This window comes from Lycium barbarum, chromosome 6 (genome assembly GCF_019175385.1).
Source record: "Lycium barbarum isolate Lr01 chromosome 6, ASM1917538v2, whole genome shotgun sequence".
In the NCBI taxonomy this organism is placed as follows: domain Eukaryota; kingdom Viridiplantae; phylum Streptophyta; class Magnoliopsida; order Solanales; family Solanaceae; genus Lycium; species Lycium barbarum.
The window spans coordinates 7,641,597-7,653,412 of NC_083342.1; positions in this window are offsets into that span (position 1 = coordinate 7,641,597).

Here is an 11,816-nt window from a genome sequence, read left to right on the forward strand (position 1 = left end):
CGAGGCCACCTCAGCCCTATTCCGATCGTCCCGTGCATTCAGCACTATCGGCTTCCTCTAGTGAGCCGCCTAGGAAGAGAGCTCCTGAGAGTTCATTCTCTAGACCAGTGGACAGGGTTGCTTCATCCGGGTCTTCAGCTTCGGTATTTCAGCACTTGACTCCTCTTACCAATTTCTCTTATGGAGAGGTTGGGTATGTTGTCAGGAGATGTCCCCGACCTAGGCGGGATTATCAGCCGTTGAAGACTCCTGTATCATTCGGTGGTCGAGGAGGGACTTCTTATAGAGGCGATACTCAGTCAGGCCGCGGTACTTCCCATGGTTCTAGAGGTGGATCCCAGCCAGTAGGGGTGGCACTCAGAGTGCGAGAGGGGGATCCCAGACTAGGCGTGGTGAAGCCCATTGTTACTCATTCCCTGGTAGGTCCCAGGCAGATGCCTCCGATGCTGTGATCTCAGGTACCATTTCTGTCCGTCATAGTGCAGCATCTGTATTATTTGATCCTGGATCCACTTATTCGTATGTATCTGCATTTCATGCCGTTGGTTGGGATTTGCCATGTGATAGCATAGATATACCTGTTCATGTGTCTACTCTGGTCGGAGATTCTGTGGTTGTTGATCGAGTATACCGGTCTTGTTTAGTTACTTTTATGGGGTACGACACTTGGGTAGATTTGATGATTCTGGATATGGTGGACTTTGATAATATATTGGGTATGTCCTGGCTTTCTTCTTATCATGCGATCTTGGACTATCACGCCAAGACAGTCACTTTAGCCATGTCGGGCATTCCTAGGCTTGAGTGGAGAGGTACTCCTAGTGCCGCTTCGAAGAAGATTATTTTCTTCCTTCGGGCGAAAAGGTTAGTAAGTAAGGGGTGTTTAGCATATTTGGTGTATGTTCGTGATACGACTGTTGCATCTCCACCCCTTGAGTCTCTCTCTATTGTGAGCGAGTTCGCGGAGGTATTTCCGTCAAATTTGCTGGGTATGCCACCCAATCAAGACATTGATATCTGTATCGATGCGGACTTGGGTACTCATCCCATTTCCATTCCACCATATCGGATGGCACCAGCCTAGTTGAGAGAACTTAAGGAACAATTTCAGGATTTATTGAGCAAGGTGTTCATTAGACCGAGCATCTCTCCTTGGGGTTCCCAGTGTTATTTGTGAAGAAAAAAGATGGGACCATGAGAATGTGTATTAATTACCGCCAGTTGAATAAGGTCACTATTCGAAACAATTGCCCCATGTCTCGTATTGATGATCTGATTGACCAGCTTCAGGATGCTTCGGTGTCTTCAAGATTGATTTGCGTTCCGGCTATCACCAGTTGAAAATTAGGGCGGAGGATATTCCGAAGACATCATTTCGGACGAGATATGGCCACTATGAGTTTTTAGCGATGTCTTTTGGGCTTACCAATGCCCCGGTTGCATTTATGACTTTGATGAATGGCATTTTTAGGCCATTCCTTGATTATTTTGTGATTGTGTTTATTAATGACATCTTGGTGTATTCCAAGAGTAAGGAGGAGCATGAGAGCCATCTTCGTACCGTTTTTCGATTGTTGAAGAAACATAGCTTGTTTGCTAAATTTTCCAAGTGTGAGTTCTGGTTGGAGTCTGTAGCATTCTTAGGCCATGTAGTGTCCAAGAAGGGGATTATGGTTGATCTACAGAATATTGAGGCTGTGAGGGGTTGGGCGAGGCCCACTACAGTTACCGAGATTCATAGTTTTGTGGGTTTCCAATTATTACCGTCGCTTTGTGAAGGGTTTTGCTGCCATTGCTTCATCCTTAACCAGATTGACTCAGAAGGATGTTCCCTTCCAGTGCACGGATGATTGTGAGGAGAGCTTCCAAAAGCTCAAGCTTCTTTTGACCACAACCCTGATTATAGCCTTACCTACGGAAGGTAAGGACTTCTCTGTCTATTTTGATGCTTCCCGTATGGGTTTGGATCGGTGTTGATGCAGGAGGGTAGAGTGATAGCTTATGCTTCCCGTCAGTTGAAAGTTCACGAGAAGAATTACCCTACCTATGATTTGGAGTTGTTGGCCGTAGTCTTCGGCTTGAAACTTTGGAGGCATTACTTGTACGGTGTCCATTGTGAGGTTTTTACCGATCACCGTATCCTTCAGCGTGTGTTTATCCAGAGAGATCTTAATTCCAGTTAGCGCCGATGGATGGAGCTCCTGAAGGACTATGACATCTCTATTCTGTATTACTTTGGTAAGGCCAATGTGGTGGCTGATGCCTTGAGTCGCAAGGTAGTAAGTATAGGGAGTTTGGCTCGATTGATTGTTTCCGAGCGTCCATTGGCTATGGAGGTTCAAACTCTGGCCAACAGTTTCGTCCATCTTGATATCTCGGCCTCGGGCAGGATTTTGGCTTGTATAGAGGCGAGATCATTGTTATTGGATCGGATCAAGGCTCATCAATTTGAGGATTCTCAGTTGAGAAAGATCCGAGATAGGGTGTCGAGAGGGGAGGCCAAGGAGGTTGTGATTGATTCTAAGGGCATTCTGAGGATTAGGGGACGCGTGTACGTTCCTCGTGTTAGTGATCTGATTCAGTTGATTTTATCTGAGGCCCATAGCTCTCGCTATTCCATTCATTCGGGTGCGACTAAGATGCACCGTGACTTGAGACAACACTATTGGTGGCGTCGTATGAAGAGGGATATAATTGATTTTATGGCTAGGTGTGGAAATTGGGAGCAGGTGAAATATGAGCACCAGAGACCTGGTGGGGTGTTTCAGAAGATGCCCATTACCAAGTGGAAGTGGGAGAGGCTTACCATGGATTTTGTCGCGGGTCTTCCGAAGACCCTTGGCAAGTTTGATTCTATTTGGGTGATAGTGGATCGGTTGACTAAGTTCGCTCACTTTGTTTCGATTCAGGTTCCTATACCGCGAAGAAGTTAGCCAAGACGTATATATTCGAGATATTGTGAGATTACATAGGATCCATATTTCTTTTGTATCGGATCGGGGTACTATCTTCATTTCCTAATTTTGGAGAGCATTTCATGAGGAGTTGGGTACCCGATTGGAATTTAGTACAGTTTTCCATCCCAGACCAATGGCCAGTCCGAGCGGACCATTCAGGTGCTCGAGGACATGTTGAGAGCATGTGTTATTGACTTTGGTGGTCATTGGGATCAGCACTTGCCCTTGGTAGAGTTTGCGTACAATAACAGTTATCATTCAAGTATTTTTATAGCGCCTTTTGAGGCCTTATATGGTAGGAGGTGTAGATCTCCTATTGATTGGTTTGATGGGTTCGAGGCTCGACCTGGAAGCACGGATCTATTTAAAGAGTCCCTTGATAGAGTGAGAGTTATTCAGGCCAGGTTTATGGCTGCTCAGAGTCAGCAGAAGGTCCGGGATTTGAAGTTCTCTATTGGTGACCAGGTTCTACTAAAGGTTTCACCCATGAAGGGTGTTATGAGGTTTGGTAAGAGGGGCAAGTTGAGCACCAGGTACATTGGTCCATTTGAGATTGTGGACTGTATCGGCGTTGTAGCTTAGGAGTTAGCATTACCGCCAGGCTTGGCGGGAGTTCATCCGGTCTTTCATGTTATGATGCTGAAGAAATACCATGCCGATGGTACCTATATTGTCCGTTGGGATTCTATATTGCTTGATGATAATTTGACTTATGAGGAGGAGTCTATCGCAATCTTAGATAGGCAGGTTCGAAAGTTGAGGTCAAAGGAGATTGCTTCTGTGAAGGTGCAATAGAAGCACCGTCCTGTTGAGGAGGCTACCTAGGAGACTGGGTCTGATATGCGTAGCCGATATCCCTAGTTGTTCACTGATTTAGGTATTTCCCTACTTTCCTTCCTTTCTTTGCTCGAGGACGAGCACGGTTTAATTGGTATTTGATGTAATGACCCGTTTGGTCGTTATAGTCTTTTTTACTTTTTGCCCGTTCCCGAGCATTGATTAGCTCACTTTTGACCCGAAGGGACCGTTGACACGCTTCTCGAAGTGTCTAAACTAGATTCAGGCAACTTTGGTGAAAATATAGGTTTAGAGTAAAAAATTGTTGACTCAAAGTTGACTTTTGGGCAAACGAACCTTTTTTCGGAATTTCATCAATTTCGAGAGGTCCAGATGGTCGTTTAGAACTTGTATGTGTTTGGTTCGGTTCCCAATGCACTTGGGTGCATTTCGGGACTTGGGAGGGAAATTTATAATTAAGGCACCGAGGGTTGACTAGGTCAACATACCTCCGTTGGCAATTTCGAGGCCACAGGCGCGTTCGCAGTGCATTTTTATATGGGACTGTGTCTGGTATGTGAGCAGATGGCCTCGGGAATTAGTCGAAAAATCGGATCGAAAGGAAATCTTGGGTTAAGTTTCTAGTATCTGGTGCCCGCTTTGGCGGCACTAGCACCGCGGCAGCGGCACCATTGGAGCTGTAGCCCTACCGCTGGAGCGGTTAATGACTTTTAGTCATTACCGCTGAAGCGGCCAGGTGGTCACTCGGGCAGTCCAAGTACTGTTACAGTGGTGAGGGCAGCGATTTGTCATTAAATGTTTCTTAAATAAGTACTATACCCTCATTATTTCTCATCTCGATATTTGAGCTTAGGGAAACTATTCTTAGAGATAATTTGAATAAATTCATGGAGGTAAAACTTGCCTAATCCTTTACTCTTCCTTAATCACAATCATCTTAGATTTTCCCCTTCCCTTAACAATCCCTTAGAGATGGAATTTGAGAGAGGGTTTTGGAAGAACATTTTCCTAGATTATTAATGATAAATTTGTGCTGGTCATGTTAGATATTGACTAATCTAAGCATCTCAAGCATATATCTTCCACTTTTAACGTTGAATTTCGGATTTGGAGACTTAGGGTTTATACCCAATTTGGGGTTTTTTGCTTGGAATCAGATTTAGGCCAATCCTTGAGTTACATTAACAATTAGTGGTTGGGTTATGATCACCTAGTACTTAATTTGGTATTTTGCTCCCGAATTTCTTAGTTTGCTATTGTGGGCCCGCTTCCCCAAATTCTAGAGTTAGAGTTGACCTAATTGATATCATAGCAATATTAGTATCATTCTTCATAATTTCTAATATAGAATTCGATTATGCTTAGACTACTTTGGTTCTGAGTTTCAAAGGAAGGGCAAGGCAAAAGAGTGACTTGTTGGTGTTGTGGTTCGGCAGTCTAGGTAGGTTATGGTTTACCTTTGGAGAGACTTCGTATAGTGAATCACATATTTAAAGTATCGGAGACAGCATGTGAACTTTCGGGTATGAAGTTGGGATGGATATTACCTTAGGTTGGGCCCTGATGTGTGTTGGGATTAGCCACCCCGTTACGTGTTCTTTCAATGTTCGATTGTGTTGGTTTGATGTCATGTGTAATTGGTAAGTATCGACTTCTGTTTATCTTCTCGATTTGGATAGAATTGACATACCCGTTGTGGTATTTGTACTTGGATATATTATTGGCGTACCCACTATTGGTACATGATTTATTGATATATATTGGCATACCCACTGTTGGTATTGTGATGTGATACATTGTTGGCGTACCCCCGTAGTGGTACTTGTGATATTTGTTATACCCCGTATTTTTATACATCAAATTATTCATAAGTTAATCGACATAAGTTAAGGACGGGATTATTTTGGGGATATGTAATAGGAACTTTTAATTCTCAATTTTAATTAGTGCACGAGTGTTTATAAGTTTCAACTAGTATGAAAATATTAATGGAGATTAGGGATTTATTTAACTATGATTAAGTTATTAAGTGGCACCTATTGATTAATTAAAGTTAACCAAGTAAATTAGTGGGACATGTGTCAATGTTATGGGCTACATATATATAGCCATAAGATGACTTATAATACACCATTCATTCACAAATTTCATCCATCAAAATAGAGTTAGTGAGAGAAGCTCTCAAACTTAAAGAGAGAGAGAGAGTCACGGCTGCACTGTTCACGCGCCACTGTTCACACCGCCACTATTCATGACGGCGCACTGTTCACGGCGCCACTATTCACGGCGGAGCACTGTTCACGGCCAGCCTTGTTAAAAAAAATTGATTAAATGTCCAAGGTGATTTAAATGTCCTAAAGGAAGCGGCAAGTTAGGATTTAAATTGAAGAAAGAAGAGGCCGTGCAATTGGTGCAAGCGAGTGTAGAATTTGCTCCGATTAAATTAAGGTAAGATCTTCTCACTTTATGGTATAGTTGGATTAATGGTGTGGTAATGGAAAAATTAAAATTGTATGAAGTGGAATTGGAAGTAAGAAAATTGCATGATTAAGTGTTGGTGTTGAAATGGACAGAATTGAAGTTGTTTAAGTTAGAAATTGGTTTGATTGTGGTTGTTGTTATTATCGTTGTGAATTATGTGTTAAAAGTAAAAGGTTATGTATGTTGATGTTGAATTATAAATTGAGCCGTGTAAGGGGGGTGTTTTGAGTAAGAATGATGAATTGATTTTAGTAGCATTATGGAGGAAATTAAATGGTTAAATTTAAAGTTGTGTTGTTTTATGGACATGTTGTTATCCTTGCTGAATTGAAAGGATTGAGGGTATGATTATTGTTGTTATTATCATGGATTATGTGATGAGAATGAAGGAATTTAATGGATAGATGATGTAGTTGTGGTGTAGCTGCTGTAGTATTTCATTAAATTTGCTGAAAAGATTGCATGAACTAAGGTATAAGAAGTGTATATGGGCTGCTTGGTGTATTGTAAGTGTTCATTAGAATTTCGGGCATCGTTATGTTATAGTTGGGGGCTGTTTTGACATGTTGTTGTTCTTGTGAATTAAAAGAATTGAAGATATGGTTGTGTCCATATGTTGTTGTTGGTATTTCTGTGTCAACAGGAGAGCAATTGGAAATTCGGGACAGGCGAATATATAGAGGAAGTGCTGCCCGAATTTCGTTAAGTCTCTAGGTAATAAAAAACCTTAAAACGAAAATATGTGAACTAAAGGAATGTTCTATAAGGAATGGGATATGGAATTGTGAACCAGAAAATGTAGTTACTAACGACAACATTATTTTATATAAATAGGTTAAAAGAGCGACAAGGCGAAAGGGATTCACGAATAAGCGCTAAAGGTATGTAAAGCTGTCCTTTCCTTCTTTTTGGCATGATCTATGACAAGTGCGAAGCGTAACGATATCCATAATGAATTCATTCCTAGATGTAGGATATCCTGAGTTCTTTGACCTCTTAAGCCCGAAGGGGCATTCTCAAGTTGTGCGAATTCATAATGTTGACTAAACCCGAAGGGGACATTCATAAGGTCTCTCTCTTACCTATGCATTTTATATTTAGATTTGTGAGTCTCGAAGGAGACAAATGAAAAGGGTTTGATTGCATACATGACGTCCATAATAGTTTTTTTTTTCTAAATGATTTCATGACGCGACTGAGCGTGCTATATAACGTATGGCCTCGGCTTAAGTCTGAGTGTGCTATGGCCTCAGTTGATCCCTGAGTGTGCTATGGCCTCAGCTTACGTCTGAGCGTGTTGTATAACACATGGCCTCGGTTTACGTTATGCCAATTGAGTTGGGCATATGGTTTCACTAATAATTTCAAGTAAAACTAGTTTTATACTAAAGGGAACATAAAGTTAGATTTTACTATTTAGATTTTCAAAACCACTCCGAAAGGGGTGCGAGATTTTTCTATTTAGATTTTCAAAACCACTCCGAAGGGGGTGCGAGGTTGTACTATTTCATTCCATATACGACTCATGTTTACATTCCATGGTAGCATTATTATTATTATGCCGGAAGCGGCATGCCCGAATGGGCCATCATTATTATTATGCCGGAAGCGGCATGCCCGAAGGGGCCATCATTATTATTATGCCGGAAGCGGCATGCCCGAAGGGGCCATCATTATTATTATGCCGGAAGCGGCATGCCCGAAGGGGCCATCATTATTATTATGCCGGAAGCATGCCCGAAGGGGCCATCATTATTATTATGCTGGAAGCGGCCGTCCGAAGGGACTATTGTGATACTATACTCACATTGTGTAACCTAGAATTTGGGTAAGGTACTATATGGCACGGATTATAATGTTGTTCCAGGTTGCTCTCGGGTTGCTTTTAAACCGGTTTACTATTACGCCTTTCCTTGTTTATGATTCAGTGATGCTTTACATATTCAGTACATATTCCGTACTGACCCCCTTTCTTCGGGGGCTGCGTTTCATGCCACGCAGGTACACCTAGATGAGTAGAAGACTTTGCTAGATGGTGTTCCAGCGGGATTGGCGAGCTCCATCTCAGTTCGGAGTATTGCCGAGTCAAGTACTTTTGTTATGATATTTTGTATATGTTAGAGACTTTGCAGACAGTGCCCTGTGGATAGGTCATCGAGAAGTGCGAATTATTTATAGATGTTAAAAGAGTATGTATTTTCAGATGATTTCAGTTGGTAAAAAGTACGTAATTGATTGAAAGTTTTTCATAATCTGTATAAAGGTAATGACCTCTATTTGGAAAAGTTTCATGTTTTTAAAAGTTTTTGAAATGACAGATTTTGGTAAAGCGAATGTTTAAGGGTTCGCTCGACTCTGAAGAGAGTCGGGTGCCCATCATGCCCTATCAAGATGAGGGTGTGACAAAGTGGTATCAGAGCAGGTCGTCCTAGGGGTTGTCTGCAAAGTCGTGTCTAGTAGAGTCTTGTTTATCCGTGTGTTGTGCACCACATCTATAAACAGGAGGCTACGAGACATTAATAGGGTGTCATTCTTTCCTTCATATCTAAGATCGTGTGATAGAGCCCAGTCGTAGGAAATGAAATTCCTTATACTAACCTTTGATTTCAGCTAAAGAATGATATCGACAAAAGAAAGCGACCGATGATATTGGAAGCTACACAATACGCAAGAAAGTTATGGTACGAAAGAGGCGTGTCGGATAAGGTAAGATTATTGGAATATGATTGAAATGTGAGATTGGAGGATGAAAGAGAATGTGGATAGAAAAGTACAACAGAACAGATAGTTAAAGGATCAGGTACGTCTCAAGATGTGACATGTGAGGTAAGTCCCGACACCTTTATACGTTTTCTGGAAATTGGGAGCCCTGTGTGGCTGTGATACGATATGATATATGTGTATATATGTTGGCCCTGTGAGGCATTGTTGGTATTTCCTGCGTGCAGGTTCGGGGATAGTAAGAAATACAGAGGAAACTCTGCCCAAATTTTCCCAGAAATAAGAAAAGAAGAGAATGAAATATAGGTTCATAATATGCCTTGAAAGTTGATACCGATATGGTAAGATCGATCAGAAAAGGTGAAGGGTTAGGTACGCCTAGTCCGCAGGATGTAATTAAAACATAGTAAGAATCGCAAATAAGATTAAGAAGTGTCACGTTATAGGATGGATTACAAACAGGATGTAATGTGAATACCATAAGGATTGTTATAGAAGTGAGTGAAGCCTAGCAAGGAAGTAACAAGAGGAAATGATGTGATTAGTGTGAAACGGGAAAGCCAATGTAAAATAAGGAAAACTTACAAAGTTCTATAGGGAAAGTTCAGAATAAAAGTCAAGTGGTAACGAAAGTGAAAGCGAACATAGGAAGAGAAGGAGTTAATTAAAAGAAGAAGGAGTCAAGTTAAGACTAAGCGCACAAGGAAGAAAGTAAGATTTCAACGGAAGAGCTCCCAATACAACTGACAATGGACTGCGAAGTAAGAGGAGAGTGAAGGCAAAGACGTGGAATTATTACCTCGGGAAGCAACAGAAAGAGGAAATATTACACGAATGACTATGTAAAGACCTGGAGTATGTTATAATGGATTAAAGCGAATCGACCAATGAAAGAGGCACGTGAGGAGCATAATTAAATAAGAGAACACTTGAGTAAGTATTGGGAGTTCAGGACCAGTTTAACATTTGAGGACGAATGTTCTAAAGGGGGGAAGGATGTTATACCCCGTATTTTTATACGTCAAATTATTCATAAGTTAATCGACATAAGTTAAGGACGGGATTATTTTGGGGATATGTAATAGGAACTTTTAATTCTCAATTTTAATTAGTGCACGAGTGTTTATAAGTTTCAACTAGTATGAAAATATTAATGGAGATTAGGGATTTATTTAACTATGATTAAGTTATTAAGTGGCACTTATTGATTAATTAAAGTTAACCAAGTAAATTAGTGGGACATGTGTCAATGTTATGGGCTACATATATATAGCCATAAGATGACTTATAATACACCATTCATTCACAAAATTCATCCATCAAAATAGAGTTAGCGAGAGAAGCTCTCAAACTTAAAGAGAGAGAGAGAGTCACGGCTGCACTGTTCACGCGCCACTGTTCACACCGCCACTATTCATGACGGCACACTGTTCATGGCGCCACTATTCATGGCAGCGCACTGTTCACGGCCAGCCTTGTTAAAAAAAAATTGATTAAATCTCCAAGGTGATTTAAATGTCCTAAAGGAAGCGGCAAGTTAGGATTTAAATTGCAGAAAGAAGAGGCGGTGCAATTGGTGCAAGCGAGTGTAGAATTTGCTCCGATTAAATTAAGGTAAGATCTTCTCACTTTATGGTATAGTTGGATTAATGGTGTGGTAATGGAAAAATTAAAATTGTATGAAGTGGAATTGGAAGTAAGAAAATTGCATGATTAAGTGTTGGTGTTGAAATGGACAGAATTGAAGTTGTTTAAGTTAGAAATTGGTTTGATTGTGGTTGTTGTTATTATCGTTGTGAATTATGTGTAAAAAGTAAAAGGTTATGTATGTTGATGTTGAATTATAAATTGAGCCGTGTAAGCGGGGTGTTTTGAGTAAGAATGATGAATTGATTTTAGTAGCATTATGGAGGAAATTAAATGGTTAAATTTAAAGTTGTGTTGTTTTATGGACATGTTGTTATCCTTGCTGAATTGAAAGGATTTAGGGTATGATTATTGTTGTTATTATCATGGATTATGTGATGATAATGAAGGAATTTAATGGATAGATGATGTAGTTGTGGTGTAGCTGCTGTAGTATTTCATTAAATTTGCTGAAAAGATTGCATGAAATAAGGTATAAGAAGTGTATATGGGCTGCTTGGTGTATTGTAAGTGTTCATTAGAATTTCGGGCATCGTTATGTTATAGTTGGGGGCTGTTTTGACATGTTGTTGTTCTTGTGAATTAAAAGAATTGAAGATATGGTTGTGTCCATATGTCGTTGTTGATATTTCTGTGTCAACAGGAGAGCAATTGGAAATTCGGGACAGGCGAATATATAGAGGAAGTGCTGCCCGAATTTAGTTAAGTCTCTAGGTAATAAAAAGCCTTAAAACGAAAATATGTGAACTAAAGGAATGTTCTATAAGGAATGGGATATGGAATTGTGAACCAGAAAATGTAGTTACTAATGACAACATTATTTTATATAAATAGGTTAAAAGAGCGACGAGGCGAAAGGGATTCACGAATAAGCGCTAAAGGTATGTAAAGCTGTCATTTCCTTCTTTTTGGCATGATCTATGACAAGTGCGAAGCATAACGATATCCATAATGAATTCATTCCTAGATGTAGGATATCCTGAGTTCTTTGACCTCTTAAGCCCGAAGGGGCATTCTCAAGTTGTGCGAATTCATAATGTTGACTAAACCCGAAGGGAACATTCATAAGGTCTCTCTCTTACCTATGCATTTTATATTTAGATTTGTGAGTCTCGAAGGAGACAAATGAAAAGGGTTTGATTGCATACATGACGTCCATAATAGTTTTTTTTTTCTAAATGATTTCATGACGCGACTGAGCGTGCTATATAA